The 15,295-nt window shown below is 47.4% G+C and overlaps 1 pseudogene; it reads left to right on the top strand.

Moving 5' to 3' along the window:
* Positions 1-907: 907 nt before the first annotated feature.
* LOC141096818 (polymerase delta-interacting protein 3 pseudogene) overlaps positions 908-15,295 on the top strand; it is a 54,336-nt pseudogene continuing 39,948 nt past the window's right edge.

Below are 15,295 nucleotides of genomic sequence, written 5' to 3'. Positions count from 1 at the left end.
TTCACTGGTAAGTCATTTTAACATTTTACAACCTTATTTGGCCATGTGGTGTGTGACATATCAGACACATCCTGTTTCATTTATGAAGGAGGGACTCTGAAAGTCACAAAGTCTTTTTTTATAGGGCCAGCAGTCAGCCCTCACTTTTCTTAGAGAGCTATCAGCTGGCTATGCTTTGTTGTTCCCATTATTAAATAGTGGGTACCTCATACTGCTATTGCTTATGTAGTAAGTGACAGGGCTGCCCAAAATTTGGGTGCGCCCCAACAAACCATCGAACAGATGTCATGGATGACCACATGCAACCAAAGTTCCCAGTATTCATTTGGTACTCCCATACTGTTTGCTTATGCATTGAATGCAAGGACTGCCAGGCCCCAAAGTAACACCCCACCCCAATAAGCCTTTGAACACATGTACTGGATGGCCACAAGAAAACCAGATTCACAATCTTCATTTGGTACTCCCATACTGTTTGCTTATGCATTGAATACAAGGACTGCCCTGCACCAAAGTACACGCACCACAATAAGCCTTTGAAACCACGTAGTAGATGGCCACAAGAAACCAAAGTTTCCATTATTATGATTTTTTTATGTCACATAAACTTTGCCCATGAAGTGAATACAAGGCCTGCCCCAAATTTGCACGCACTTCAATCCCCCAAGGAAGAAATGTGGAGGGAGGATGGCCTCCGAAAAATGTTTTCCCAATATAAAGGATCGGGTCTCCTATACTTGTAATTCCCATACACTAAGTGTATGGGCTGACAAACATTTCCCCATGGGGGGTACACATCAGCATATTGTGTCAACATTTTTTTTCTGGCATCAAAATCACCCTTGAAAACAATAACGTGGTTTCCTACACAGTTGCTGCTGGGAAGGTGCAGGTTTGCAGCAGAAATATGGAGTACGTGTCATGGGATGAAGTGATCAGGAAAAGAGGCATGGTGATGGCAGGAATGGGAAAGTACAGGATTAATAACAGGGGGGCTATGAAAGGTATGAAATCCAGAATCCAGCCTACAATTATTAGTCATTTACACACCACCAATTACCAGAATGTGTTTGATGCCCGTCAGAAGACAGCTGTAACAGATGCACGTCTCAAGTTAGGCATAAAAGATGCCATGAAAAATTGGTTGCCAAAGACACACGTTTCCGTATAAAGGGTAAAGGGCAAGATGGTTGTGAGATGTTGAATTCCAGAAAGCAGCAGATCAGTGTTGGAGGACAACCAACCAAACTGATAGATGCTCATGAAAAACAAAGTTTAAAGAGGAGTGCACCAGCCTTAACTATCAACTCACTCGTGACACAAGGTTCTTCATCTTCACCCATAAATATTACCAAGACCATCAAAATTTCATAGCTGTAAACTTTCTTCAGGTGTAATGAACAATGTTAAAGGAATGCAAATAAACGTTGCTAACCATGAACCAGGAAAACCACAGATTTCCTCTTTACAAGATATGGATGATGATGGCATTGATGACGACTTAGAACTTTACCACATCCCCACCAAGAAGATGAAAATCACAGCTGCCAACACTGTGCAAAAATGGCCAGGAATGTCTGCAAATTCATTTTCTCTTGGGCAACCTTTACCTCTTTCTAAAGTGGTACAGAATGTTGCATACAGAGCTCCCTTGTCTACTCAGCACAAGACTTCGCCACCTTTATTGCACACAAAGGCTCTAACCAACATGTCATGGACACTTGTCACAAAGGAGGACAGTTCTTCAGTAGGGCTGACTCAAAAAGAGTCTGTCTTTAGCCCTTTAGAAAGCAAAAAAATGACTGTTAATAATTTGCATGCAAGAGTCACAGAGGAAGATATTGTGTAGCTTTTATGTGTATACGGTGCCTTGAAGCTCACCCACTTGTTGAGTTACGGTGTTGCAAAGGATTGAAAGGAGGTTAAAAAACAAGGGTTATAAAAAATGGATTTTGCAAATGGCAGATACTTTGGTAAAGGAGAGAACTAAGGAGTCCTTACTGTTAGGACTGGCGGAACGCACAAAATATTAAAAGATGGTAATAAGGTGGGTTCGCAGCCCGGGGTCCATCGTACAGGGGTGGTAAACTGCTGCTCTGTAATGGCGGATGCTATATTGTGGTATAATAGAAAAGCACACGAGGGTTAGCGTCACCCGGTGTGTACGGGGGCGGACTCTGTTGCTTCACAGAGCCGAATACTGCAGAACATAAATGCTGGAGCCTGTTTAAAGCTCACAGAGCTTGGCAAGGGAGCGCACAGAATGCGGTCACAGAACTCTGCCCCAAGGACACGGAGTCAGAGTCCCTCTAGACCTTCTGGATGCGTGGTGTCGCACCTGCGGATGCCACTAAAGACGCTGACTATGGTGGAGGGTCAAGCACATGCACCGTAGCATGCAGAGCCAGTGGTGGACACTGATGCCAGTCGCAGACTGCCTCTACCTACACCTAAGCCTGGGCGCTTAACAGGCTAGGCTGCACAACACATGCGTAACAAGGGTAGGGGTTTCACCAGAGTCATTCACCAGAGACATTCATACATGTATACAACACTCACTCCTCATAGTCTGGTAATGCAGTCTATACTAGCGACTTAATCCCTGGAGTAGCTTGCTGCTGACCAGCATGTGTTGCTATAGCTAGACCAGAGGTGGCAGCAGCAACCAAACCCACAGAGCTGGTCTGAGCAGAGCTCCGGGACCGACGAGTCTGCAGAACAGACTCCTCTGCGGCCAGAGAGGAATAGGAGACTGCCGAATGCAAGGCTCGGGATTCCTGCTGTGCAGCAACAGGGACCCGACGTCTAACACTTACTTGGTGATGAAAGCCGTATAGACAGGGTTAATGAACAGAATATACCTACATTTTCAACCACCTATAGCGTGGACTATAATATCATTTTCTCACTGATGCACAAGTTTTTGGCCATTGTCTATCAGGATGCTGTTTTGGCCAAAATCTTGGAAAAAGGCTATCGTGTTCCCAGAGGTACCAGAACATTAGGTAATATCTTATCGCAAACTCTTTTTGTTAGTGCAGAAAGGAGACTTACATGGTTGACACAAAAAGGGTGTTATAAATGTGGGAGAAAGAAGTGCACCCTGTGTAGGCATATGGAGAGAACAGATGAATTTTGTAATGATATGACCAACAAGAAATATTTGATTAAAGCATTTATTAATTGTAACTAGAGTTGAGCGACTTTTGGTTTTTTAGGGTCGCGTTTCGTTTCGTGAAACACGACTTTTCCAAAAGTCGGGTCGAGCAAGATCGTCCGATTATAGGGAAAAGTCGGGGTCGTCCCGAAACACGAAACCCAATGTAAGTCAATGGGGAATAAAAGTCGGCAGTGAGAGGAGGACAGGAAACACACCAACAGTGCCCATTTGAATGCCAAAAGCATCAATTCTTCTTACTTAAGCTTGTCAACCTTAATTAACTTCATAATACAAGTTACGCACTGAAAAATGGGGGTTATTTGGCTACAGACTGTGGGGGGGAGGGCTGGCTCCAGGTTTTCATGTGCCCTGGGCGAAAGAGCGCCCCTTTAACACATACCACAACTCATCATGCTCCGATACGGCAGAGAAATAGCGGTATAGTACAATGAAAAATACCTCACTTTTTACATCTCATGACGAGGCCCATCTATTTCTCCATACAGAATCATTGGTCCCATATAATGTTTGAAACAGTATATGATGAGCTCCACATAATGCTACAGTATATGTTGGTCCCCATGGATGAAGCTCTACTGTCTTATGGGCCCAAATAATGCTCCAAACATAATGGGCCCCATTTCTAATGCTCTAGTGCATAATGGGCCCTGTAAATGCTGCTCCAGTGTCTGATGTCCACCTTTGGAATGTTCCAGTGTATGGTGGGCCCCATCTATCATTCTCAGACGGTGTTAGGCCCAGTATGGATTGCACGTGATTGCACAAAGGTTAGAAAGGGTACCGTATCCCCAGATAACATGTATGGATAGCGTACAGATTCAAAATATATGTCTCAGGAGGCAGGCTCAGACGGTGTTAGGCCCAGTATGTATTGCACGTGATTGCACAAAGGTTAGAAAGGGTACCGTATCCCCGGATAACATGTATGGATAGCGTACACATTCAAAATATATGTCTCAGGAGGCAGGCTCAGACGGTGTTAGGCCCAGTATGGATTGCACAAAGGTTAGAAAGGGTACCGTATCCCCGGATAACATGTATGGATAGCGTACACATTCAAAATATATGTCTCAGGAGGCAGGCTCAGACGGTGTTAGGCCCAGTATGGATTGCACGTGATTGCACAAAGGTTAGAAAGGGTACCGTATCCCCGGATAACATGTATGGATAGCGTACACATTCAAAATATATGTCTCAGGAGGCAGGTTCAGACGGTGATAGGCCCAGTATGGATTGCACGTGATTGCACAAAGGTCAGAAAGGGTACCGTATCCCCGGATAACATGTATGGATAGCATACACATTCAAAATATATGTCTCAGGAGGCAGGCTCAGACGGTGTTAGGCCCAGTATGGATTGCACGTGATTGCACAAAGGTTAGAAAGGGTACCGTATCCCCGGATAACATGTATGGATAGCGTACACATTCAAAATATATGTCTCAGGAGGCAGGCTCAGACGGTGTTAGGCCCAGTATGGATTGCACGTGATTGCACAAAGGTTAGAAAGGGTACCGTATCCCCGGATAACATGTATGGATAGCGTACACATTCAAAATATATGTCTATACATCAGGAGGCAGGCTCAGACGGTGTTAGGCCCAGTATGGATTGCACGTGATTGCACAAAGGTTAGAAAGGGTACCGTTTCCCCGGATAACATGTATGGATAGCGTACACATTCAAAATATATGTCTCAGGAGGCAGGCTCAGACGGTGTTAGGCCCAGTATGGATTGCACGTGATTGCACAAAGGTTAGAAAGGGTACCGTATCCATGGATAACATGTATGGATAGCGCACACATTCAAAATATATGTCTATACATCAGGAGGCAGGCTCAGACGGTGTCAGGCACAGTATGGATTTGACGGCCCAGATTACACAGCGGAGGAGCAGGGAGAGGTAAAGATTGCAAATGCTGGGGCCCTGCCCAAGCAAGGGGGGCCCACTCGTGGGCGTCGGTACTGGCACTGGGCCCCTCATAGTACAGCGGTGTGTCTGACGGCGGGTGTGCACCACCACCGTCAGAGACACTTGATTGCACTATGAGGGACCCTGTGCCAGTGCCCGCGCCCAAGAGTCGGCCTACCCACCTGTCCAGGGCAACGGCACTCGCACGGTGTCGTGCGCTAGGTGGTGACCCCGGCCATGGGGGGGGAGGCAGCACAGTTAGGGAGTTTTAGAAAGTGGCATATGTTGATGTTGGACATTCGGCTGATGCAAAAGGCGAAATAGGTGAATTACCAGGAAGAGGTGGACCAAAGCAAGCCATTTTTCTGTCACCCTATGTGTCATCAGGGGAAGGTGGGACAAAATCCTTGGAAACCCATGCGTGGTTCATTTTAATGAAGGTTAGATCATCCACATTTTGGGTTGACAGACGGGTCCTTTTTTCTGTCAGGATTGATCCAGCTGCACTGAAGACTCTTTCCGATAGCACACTTGCAGCTGGGCAAGCGAGCTCCTGTAAGGCAAATTGTGCCAATTCAAGCCAGGTGTCCAGTTTAGCGGCCCAATAGTCAAAGGGGAATGACCTGTGTGGGAGAACATCGATATGGGAGGAAAAGTAGTTTGTAACCATAGTTGACAACTGCTGTCTCCTGTCACTTTCCATCGATGCAGTATTACCAGTTGTGTGAGCGGTATTTGAAAAATCAGTCCACAACATTGTCATGAAACCCCTGTCTCCAACGCCACTTCTGCTGTGTGCACCACGAACACCTCTGCCAAGCTGCCCCCGGCCCGTACGGCTCGTGTGAGAACCATCACCGCTGCTGTGTGCTGGGAATGCCTCAAGCAACCGATTTACCAGAGTTGCTTGTTTATTAGCCAATATTAGGTCAAGGTTCTCCTGTGGCATGATGTTTTGTAATTTGCCTTTATAGCGTGGATCCAGGATGCTGGCCAACCAGTAGTCGTCATCGTTCATCATTTTGGCAATGCGGGGGTCCCTTTTTAGGATCCGCAAGGCATAATCTGACATGTGGGCCAATGTTCCCGGTGTCAATGATGCACTGCGAGTGCTGGGTGGAGGAGCACTTTCTGGCAAATCCACATCCCTCCAGTCACGCACAAACCCTGTACCAGACCTTGCCACGCCAACATTTTCACTTGCCCCACGAGATGCATCCTCCTCCCCTAAGTAATCATCCCCATCATCATCCTCCTCCTCCTCTTCTTCCTCCACCTCGTCCAGGAGAGGTCCCTGAGCAGACAATGGCTGAATGTCATCAAGGATTCCCTCCTCCTCTTCCTCCTCATCAACATTGGCTGCAGACGCCTGCTCCTTAAGGTGCGTCAAAGTTTGCATGAGCAGACGCATAAGTGGGATGCTCATGCTTAGGATGGCGTCGTCTGCGCTTACCAGCCGTGTGCATTCCTCAAAACACTGAAGGACTTTACAAAGGTCTTTCAGCTTCGACCACTGCACACCTGTCAACTCCATGTCTGCTCTCAAAGTGCCTGGCCGTGTATCCTCCCACAAATGCATTATGGCCTGTCTCTGCTCGCACAGCCGCTCCACCATGTGCAGGGTGGAGTTCCACCTTGTTGCAATGTCGATAATGAGGTGGTGGTTGGGAAGGTGGAGCAATCGCTGCAGCTTCTGCATACGAACGGAGTGTACAGGCGACCGGCGGATGTGCGCGCACAGTCTTCGCACCTTCTGGAGCAGGGCTGTTAACTCCGGATAATTTTTGAGGAAGCACTGCACCACCAGGTTCAAGGTGTGAGCCAAGCAAGGTATGTGGCTGAGTTTTGAAAGGGCTATGGCTGCCACAAAATTACGGCCGTTATCACTAACTACCTTGCCTGCCTCAAGATGTACACTGCCCAGCCATGACTCAGTTTGTCGCTTCAAGTACTCGGCCAGCACCTCGGCGGTGTGTCTGTCGCCCAAACACATCATCTGCAACACAGCCTGCTGACGCTATCCACTAGCTGCTCGATAGGGGGACACATCGTGTGCAACAGTGGCAGCTGCAGATGGAGTGCTCGTACGACTGCGCTCTGTGGACGAGCTTTCGTTTCTGGAGGAGGAGGAGGAGGGTCGAACGCCTACAGCCAACTGTTTCCTATACCGTGGGCTAGGCAGCACTGTCCCACCACCGCTGTCCCCTGTGGACCCTGCATCCACCACATTAACCCAGTGCACAGTGATGGACACGTAACGGCCCTGGCCATGCCGACTGGACCATGCATCAGTTGTGAGGTGCACCTTTCCGCTCACTGACTGCTTGAGTGCATGGACAATGCGGTCTTTCACATGATGGTGGAGGGCTGGGATGGCTTTGCGAGAGAAGAAGTGGCGACTGGGTAGGTCAAAGCGTGGTACTGCATAGGCCATGAGTTCGCGGAAAGCTGTGCTTTCCACCAACCGAAAGGGCATCATCTCAAACGAGATTAGTTTGGCAATGTGGGCGTTCAAACCCAGTGTACGCGGATGAGAGACTGAGTACTTTCTTGACCTACTCATAGTGTCTGGGAGGGTGAGCTGGACTTGAGAGCTGCATATGGTGGAAGTAGCGGTGGACAGGGCGGACTGAGAGAGGGTTGATGATGGTGATGGAGTTGGTGTTCTTTCTGATGGCCTAGAATCAGTCTTTCGTTGATATAACAGTGGGATTCCCTGACTGCTGTGGTCTTGCAACGACACCTCAACATTTGCTGCTGTGCTAACCGGTGGGCTTACAGTGGGGGAAACAATGTAGCGTTGTTGACTACCTTCGTTGTGATCAGTTGCACATGTGGCACTTGAGGTTTGGTGTTGTGTCCACGCTTGCAAGTGCATGCTGGTTAAATGTCTAAGCATGCAACTGGTATTCAAATTTTTCAGATTTTTCCCTCGGCTAAAGGTCTTTGCGCACTTCTTACAGATAACCTTGGCCTGATCATGAGGATTTTGTTCAAAAAAGTGCCACACTGCACTCTTCCTACTTTGGCAGACATTTTGCGGCCTGGCACGCTGTGATCTTTTGACCCTCTGGACAAGCTGTCCAGCAACTCTTTTGATGTTTGGAACCTGTCTTTGGAGTGCTCCGGGCCTGCCAGATAACAGCTGTTGCGATGTCTATGTCTGCTGTGGATGCTACTCATCTGAGCTATTGGAAGCAGCACCCTCTTCCCCCAATGGATGCCAATCTGGGTCAACAACTGGGTCATCCATCACCTCCTCTTCTATGTCATGTGCACCTTCCTCTGTGTCACCGTGTATGGTGGTATAGTGTGCGGGAAGGGGCACCTGAGTCTCATCAGGGTCAGAATCTGGCTCTGTACACTGCGAGGACAATGTAGTGCTCTGAGTGAATGTACCAGCAGAATCATCCATCAGCGGCTGTGCATCAGTGCACTCCATGTCAGATTCATCTTGGCCTGGGTAATTCACCATTTGACTTGATAATCCAGGCATGGTATGTGAAAACAGCTCCATGGAGTAATCAGTAGTATGGCCTGCGTCATCCTTCAATCTTGGTTGGGGTGAAGGACACAAGGAAAGGTGTGGTTCATGAACATGAGCCTCCAATGACGACTCAGTGCTTTTACTTTTTACAACTGAAGAAGAGGAGGCGATAGAGCTGGAGGCTGAGTCAGCAATGTAAGACAAAACTTTTTCCTGATGCTCTGGCTTTAAAAGCGGTTTGCCAACTCCTAGAAAACTAAGCGTTCGAGGCCTTATGTAGCCAGACGATGACGCAGGGTCAGCACCTCCTACATTCGGTCCTATTTTGCTCTTGCCACTACCATCAGATCCACCACCAACACCATCATTACCAGCTGCCAACCCCCGCCCAATTCCACGGCCTCTTCCACCAGCCTTCCTCATTTTTGGTAGAAATGTAGACAAAATCCAACAAACTATATAGTAATGTAAAACAAGGTACAAGGTGTCTATAGGACAGGGGAGATTTTGAATTTCTGCAGACACTTGTGGACACTGGACACTTTTGGATTGTGTGAGGCCCACTGATATCTGAGCGCTATGTGACAGGCTCGATGGCACAGCTGTGACCAAAGTGACTAGAGGATAAGGGAGATTTTGAATCTCTGCACACACTTTTGGACACTGGATGGACACTTTTGGATTGTGTGAGGCCCACTGATATCTGAGCGCTATGTGACAGGCTCGATGGCACAGCTGTGACCAAAGTGACTAGAGGATAAGGGAGATTTTGAATCTCTGCACACACTTTTGGACACTGGACACTTTTGGATTGTGTGAGGTCCAATGAATATCTGAGCGCTATGTGACAGTCTCGATGGAACAGCTGTGACAAAAGTGACTAGAGGATAATGGAGATTTTGAATCTCTGCACACACTTTTGGACACTGGACACTTTTGGATTGTGTGAGGCCCAATGAATATCTGAGCGCTATGTGACAGGCTCGATGGCACAGCTGTGACAAAAGTGACTAGAGGATAAGGGAGATTTTGAATCTCTGCACACACTTTTGGACACTGGATGGACACTTTTGGATTGTGTGAGGCCCACTGATATCTGAGCGCTATGTGACAGGCTCGATGGCACAGCTGTGACCAAAGTGACTAGAGGATAAGGGAGATTTTGAATCTCTGCACACACTTTTGGACACTGGATGGACACTTTTGGATTGTGTGAGGCCCACTGATATCTGAGCGCTATGTGACAGGCTCGATGGCACAGCTGTGACCAAAGTGACTAGAGGATAAGGGAGATTTTGAATCTCTGCACACACTTTTGGACACTGGATGGACACTTTTGGATTGTGTGAGGCCCACTGATATCTGAGCGCTATGTGACAGGCTCGATGGCACAGCTGTGACCAAAGTGACTAGAGGATAAGGGAGATTTTGAATCTCTGCACACACTTTTGGACACTGGACACTTTTGGATTGTGTGAGGCCCAATGAATATCTGAGCGCTATGTGACAGGCTCGATGGCACAGCTGTGACAAAAGTGACTAGAGGATAAGGGAGATTTTGAATCTCTGCACACACTTTTGGACACTGGACACTTTTGGATTGTGTGAGGCCCAATGAATATATGAGCGCTATGTGACAGGCTCGATGGCACAGCTGTGACAAAAGTGACTAGAGGATAAGGGAGATTTTGAATCTCTGCACACACTTTTGGACACTGGATGGACACTTTTGGATTGTGTGAGGCCCACTGATATCTGAGCGCTATGTGACAGGCTCGATGGCACAGCTGTGACCAAAGTGACTAGAGGATAAGGGAAATTTTGAATCTCTGCACACACTTTTGGACACTGGACACTTTTGGATTGTGTGAGGCCCAATGAATATCTGAGCGCTATGTGACAGGCTCGATGGCACAGCTGTGACAAAAGTGACTAGAGGATAAGGAAGATTTTGAATCTCTGCACACACTTTTGGACACTGGATGGACACTTTTGGATTGTGTGAGGCCCACTGATATCTGAGCGCTATGTGACAGGCTCGATGGCACAGCTGTGACCAAAGTGATTAGAGGATAAGGGAGATTTTGAATCTCTGCACACACTTTTGGACACTGGACACTTTTGGATTGTGTGAGGCCCAATGAATATCTGAGTGCTATGTGATAGGCTCGATGGCACAGCTGTGACAAAAGTGACTAGAGGATAAGGGAGATTTTGAATCTCTGCACACACTTTTGGACACTGGATGGACACTTTTGGATTGTGTGAGGCCCACTGATATCTGAGCGCTATGTGACAGGCTCGATGGCACAGCTGTGACCAAAGTGACTAGAGGATAAGGGAGATTTTGAATCTCTGCACACACTTTTGGACACTGGACACTTTTGGATTGTGTGAGGCCCAATGAATATCTGAGCGCTATGTGACAGTCTCGATGGAACAGCTGTGACAAAAGTGACTAGAGGATAAGGGAGATTGGATTGCCTTTAAAAAAGCAGTTTGCGGAGCAGTGGGTAAACAGCAATGCAGGAATGTCAGGAAGCCTTAGAAGGCAGCCCAACAACCAACACCACTGATACACCACTATATAGCCTCCCCTTGCACTGCACACACAGTGACTGGTGTGTTGTGCAGGCCAAATCGCTAGCAGCAGAAGCAGTTTTTTTGTCTTCTTCCCTGCCTAACGCTCTCCCTACAGAATCAGCAGCAACCTCTCCCTATACTAAGATCGGCAGAAGTAAGATGGCGGTCGGCGTGCACGCCCTTTTATACCCCCTGTGACGCCCACCAAAGCAAGCCAATCACTTGCATGCCCTTCTGAAAGATGGTGGAGACCCGTGCCTATGTCATCACGTTGCCCACAGTGTCCGTGGATCCTGATTGGCTGATAAAGAGCGCAAAACAAACTTTTGAAACGCGACTTTGGCGCGTAAGTCGCCGACCTCGTGGCCGACCTCATCCTAGGGTCGGGTTTCGTTTCATGAAACCCGACTTTGCCAAAAGTCAGCGACTTTTGAATTTTTTCGACTCGTTTCGCTCAACTCTAATTGTAACACCACACATGTTGTTTACATGGTGACATGTGTGGTGTGCAATAATTACTCCATAGGGAGCACTGTGAGACCCCTTAAAAAAATAATTGGAGAGGGGGGCGTAGCCTGGATCTCTAACAGGGAGAACACATGTCAGCTCAGCTCCCGTTTCCAGGCTGCTAAAGAGACGTTTTACCTACAATCTGGATGATATATTTTGCTTTCAGTGGATACCTAAAACCCCAGAGACAAGGCACGGGTACACAGGAGGAGAGATTGGTGGCAACCAGTGACAGAACCAGCAGTCAGAGAGACACAGGGCCCTGATGGCGCGCCATCTTGCAGCGTGGGCGGCCCACCCTGGTATCCGGAGACGGAGGCGCGCGGACTGCCCGCCGGTACAAAGAGAGTGGTACTTACTTGAAGCAACAGCCTAGCCTGGAGCTGGGGAGCCTTACGGTGCTGCTTGCAGGGGGACGCTGGTCCCGGGATCGGTTGGACGGTAGGCTACATCCAGGTGCAGGGCAGAGAGACTGAGCCCTGAGCGACATTGCAGTAATCAGCTTGCTGTAATGAGAGCACTCGGAAAAGAGAGAACAACGCAGAATTCTGCCCTGTTCCTCCCCACTGCCCGGAGCCCCCACGGAATGCAGAGGGCACCATGTTCTATAATATAGGCGCCACTGGAAAAAGTGCTTAAAATTAACTGTTGGTTAGCCAGATTTTACTGGCCTTTCTGGCGCTACTTGTTTGCTCCTCATCCACCACGCCCCGGTTGTTAATCCTGTGGCGCCCGGGACTGTTAGCACCAGTGTGATTACTACGGAAGTTCTGTCTGCATTGGAGACCATCTTGGAGTCATTCTCCCTATCTCTTTACATTTACAGAATTTTCTACACTGATATTCCTGCCACCCAGGCAGATGCTCTTTTGAACTCTAGGTCTATAGATATAAGAAATAAGATGAAAGCGGCTGCTCTTACAATGTGGTTCTGAATGTCATTTCCATGCACGTGCGGTTACCCATATAGAGCGCGCTATATATAGATATAATGGTTAAGTCGCATAAAGAGCGCGGAAAAATCGTGGCCCCAGATTTACATCAAGCCAAACAAAACGAGATGGAAAAATGTTTAAAAAATAAATCTTCATCCATCCGGGCTACACCGAAAACTTCTCTTCCTAATATTGCCACAGATGACCAGATGGACGATTCAGACTGGAGCGATGATGTCTCAGGTAGTGACCTTCCTTCCTGGCACAAGCAATGAAACCTCTAATTAACTAAATATCTGGCATGAGACCAGACATGCAACAAATCGGCAGTAGAGTTGAATCCCAGGAATCTACTCAATCATCACTCATAGCTCACTCTAAAAGTATCAGAGACCACATGGAATTCCACAGAACCCAACTAAACAATGCATCGATCGCTCTAGAAGATCAAGAGAATCGGAGCCGCAGAAAGAACATTAGGATCAAAGGAATTCCAGAAAGTGTCTCTAATGAAATACTAGAAAAAACAACCAGAGAAATTTTTTGCATTATTATTGCGGCAGGACAGATGCGAACAAATGGTCATTGAGAGAGTTCATCGATCGCTCAGGCCAAAATCAAAACCTTCAGATCCCCCAAGGGATGTTATTTGTGGCTTACCGAGCTATATTGATACTCATGGAGTTCTGTCTGCCTCCCGGGACGGTGGAGCCATTTCTTATGAGGAAGCATCCATTCAGTTGTTTCAGGATCTGGCTCCATCGACTTTAGCTAAACGCAGGATCATGAAGCCACTGTTGGATATCCATCACTCCAATAAACTCTTATACAGGTGGCTGTTTCCATTTGGTCTGGCGATACACAGTGGAGGAAATCAGGTGATTGTTAAACACACAGACGACCTTCCAAAGGTGTGGGAGTCCTTCAACATTCCTGAGGTAGGGATTCCTTCCTGGCTGCCACTGGACATGGATCTTCAGTCCCCTCCATCTCTGCCGCCTCTACCGGTAGGACAGGGGGAATGGACACCGGTAAAAAGGCACTCATCACCTAAACAAGCAAGATCTGCTACCAAGAAGAGACAACCACCCTGAAACGCTGGCCTGTTGTCTTGTACTTTATATATTTCTCTGACGTTTCAGAGTTTGTTTTCCTCCAAGTTGACTTAACTGGAGGCAACTTTATACTTAACTTTGTTTGAAACATTTGCTTCACTCATATTTTTCTTCAATACGGGCCACCGCCTGTAGTCATGGAATGATCTGACCTATCTGCTATGGGAGGCTATTGTATCTCCCCCCCTCTGCTGCAGATGGGTTATTTTGTTGAATATATGTTATTTAGTTATTTTCACTGTTTTAGTTGAGAAGTTGATGTGGTACACATGCAAAGATGTCCCTTATTCACCCAAACTCGGGGTATAATTAACAACAAAGTGTCAGCCACGATAGAAGTGGCTTCTTATAATACTGAGGTTTTTACATTCCAAAGGCTCTAATGTTTTATTCTTACAAGAAACACATTTTAAGAAGGGTCGAGTACCTGACGAGGCTAGGACTAGATTCCCAAAATGGTATCACAGTACAGGTTCTTCAGCTAAAAATGGTGTGAGTATAGCTCTCTGAAAGGATATGCCCTTTACAATACACGATACTCTGTCAGACTCCGAAGGGAGATACATAATGATCAAAGGCCTCTTGGCAAATACAAAGGTTAGCCTTTAGATTAAAGATATATACAGGATGGGCAAAAAGACTATAACGACCTAATAAGCCCTAATATGACCCTTCCTAACTGCGGAGGTTGTGTTCGGGGATGAGGATGTCGTCTGATCCCCTAGGGTATTATTCTGGGGACACTACATCGATGACATCCTCGTCCTCTGGGCAGGTAATGGGGAATCTTTTGGGGCATTTGTAGATGTCCTAAATAAGAATGAGATGGGTCTCTTTTTCACCTCTGAGGTGGGGGGAGACCAGATTAATTTTCTGGATTTGAGCATCTCTATTCCTAGGGAAGGCTCTTTGAAAACATGTTTACATAAAAAAACGACTTTAGCTAACAGTCTTTTGAAGTGGGATAGTTATCACCCCCCCTGAAATGTGGGATCCCGAGGGGGCAGTTCCTTAGGGTATGAAGGTACTGCTCAGACTGGGGTGATTTTGAATTACAATCTAAAGATCTGTGGGGGAGATTTAGAAACAGGGGGTATCCCACCAGAGTCATTCAACCTGCCTATAGACATGCTAAAAAAGTAAATAGGACATCTCTCTTAAGGCCCTTTTACATTTAGCGATGCACCAGCGATCCGACCAGCGATCCGACCCGGTCAGGATGGCTGGTGCATCGCTAAATGATCGCTAGTGAGCTGTCACACAGGCAGACCTCACAGCGATGCAGCAGTGATGCAGTGCACGATACCCACCTTTCACACACAGCGATCCTGGCATCCTCCCGCCCGCCTCCACGCGTCGCTCGTCGTCACAGCAGGAAGCCCCAGCAGGAAGCTGACGACGAGAAATGGAGCCGGACATTCTCGCGCGATCAGCGATGGACAGCGGGGGAGCCGGTCGGAGGTAAGTATCACACATAGCGATATCGCTAGCGATATCGCTATAATGTCACAAAATCGGTGATGTTATAGCGATATCGCTATGTGTAAAACCCCCTCTAGTCCCCAAAGAGA

The sequence above is a fragment of the Dendrobates tinctorius genome, unplaced genomic scaffold (assembly GCF_039654945.1).
Source record: "Dendrobates tinctorius isolate UK_male_01 unplaced genomic scaffold, ASM3965494v1 ptg000079l, whole genome shotgun sequence".
In the NCBI taxonomy this organism is placed as follows: Eukaryota; Metazoa; Chordata; class Amphibia; order Anura; family Dendrobatidae; genus Dendrobates; species Dendrobates tinctorius.
This window is presented reverse-complemented; position numbering and strand designations above follow the sequence as displayed.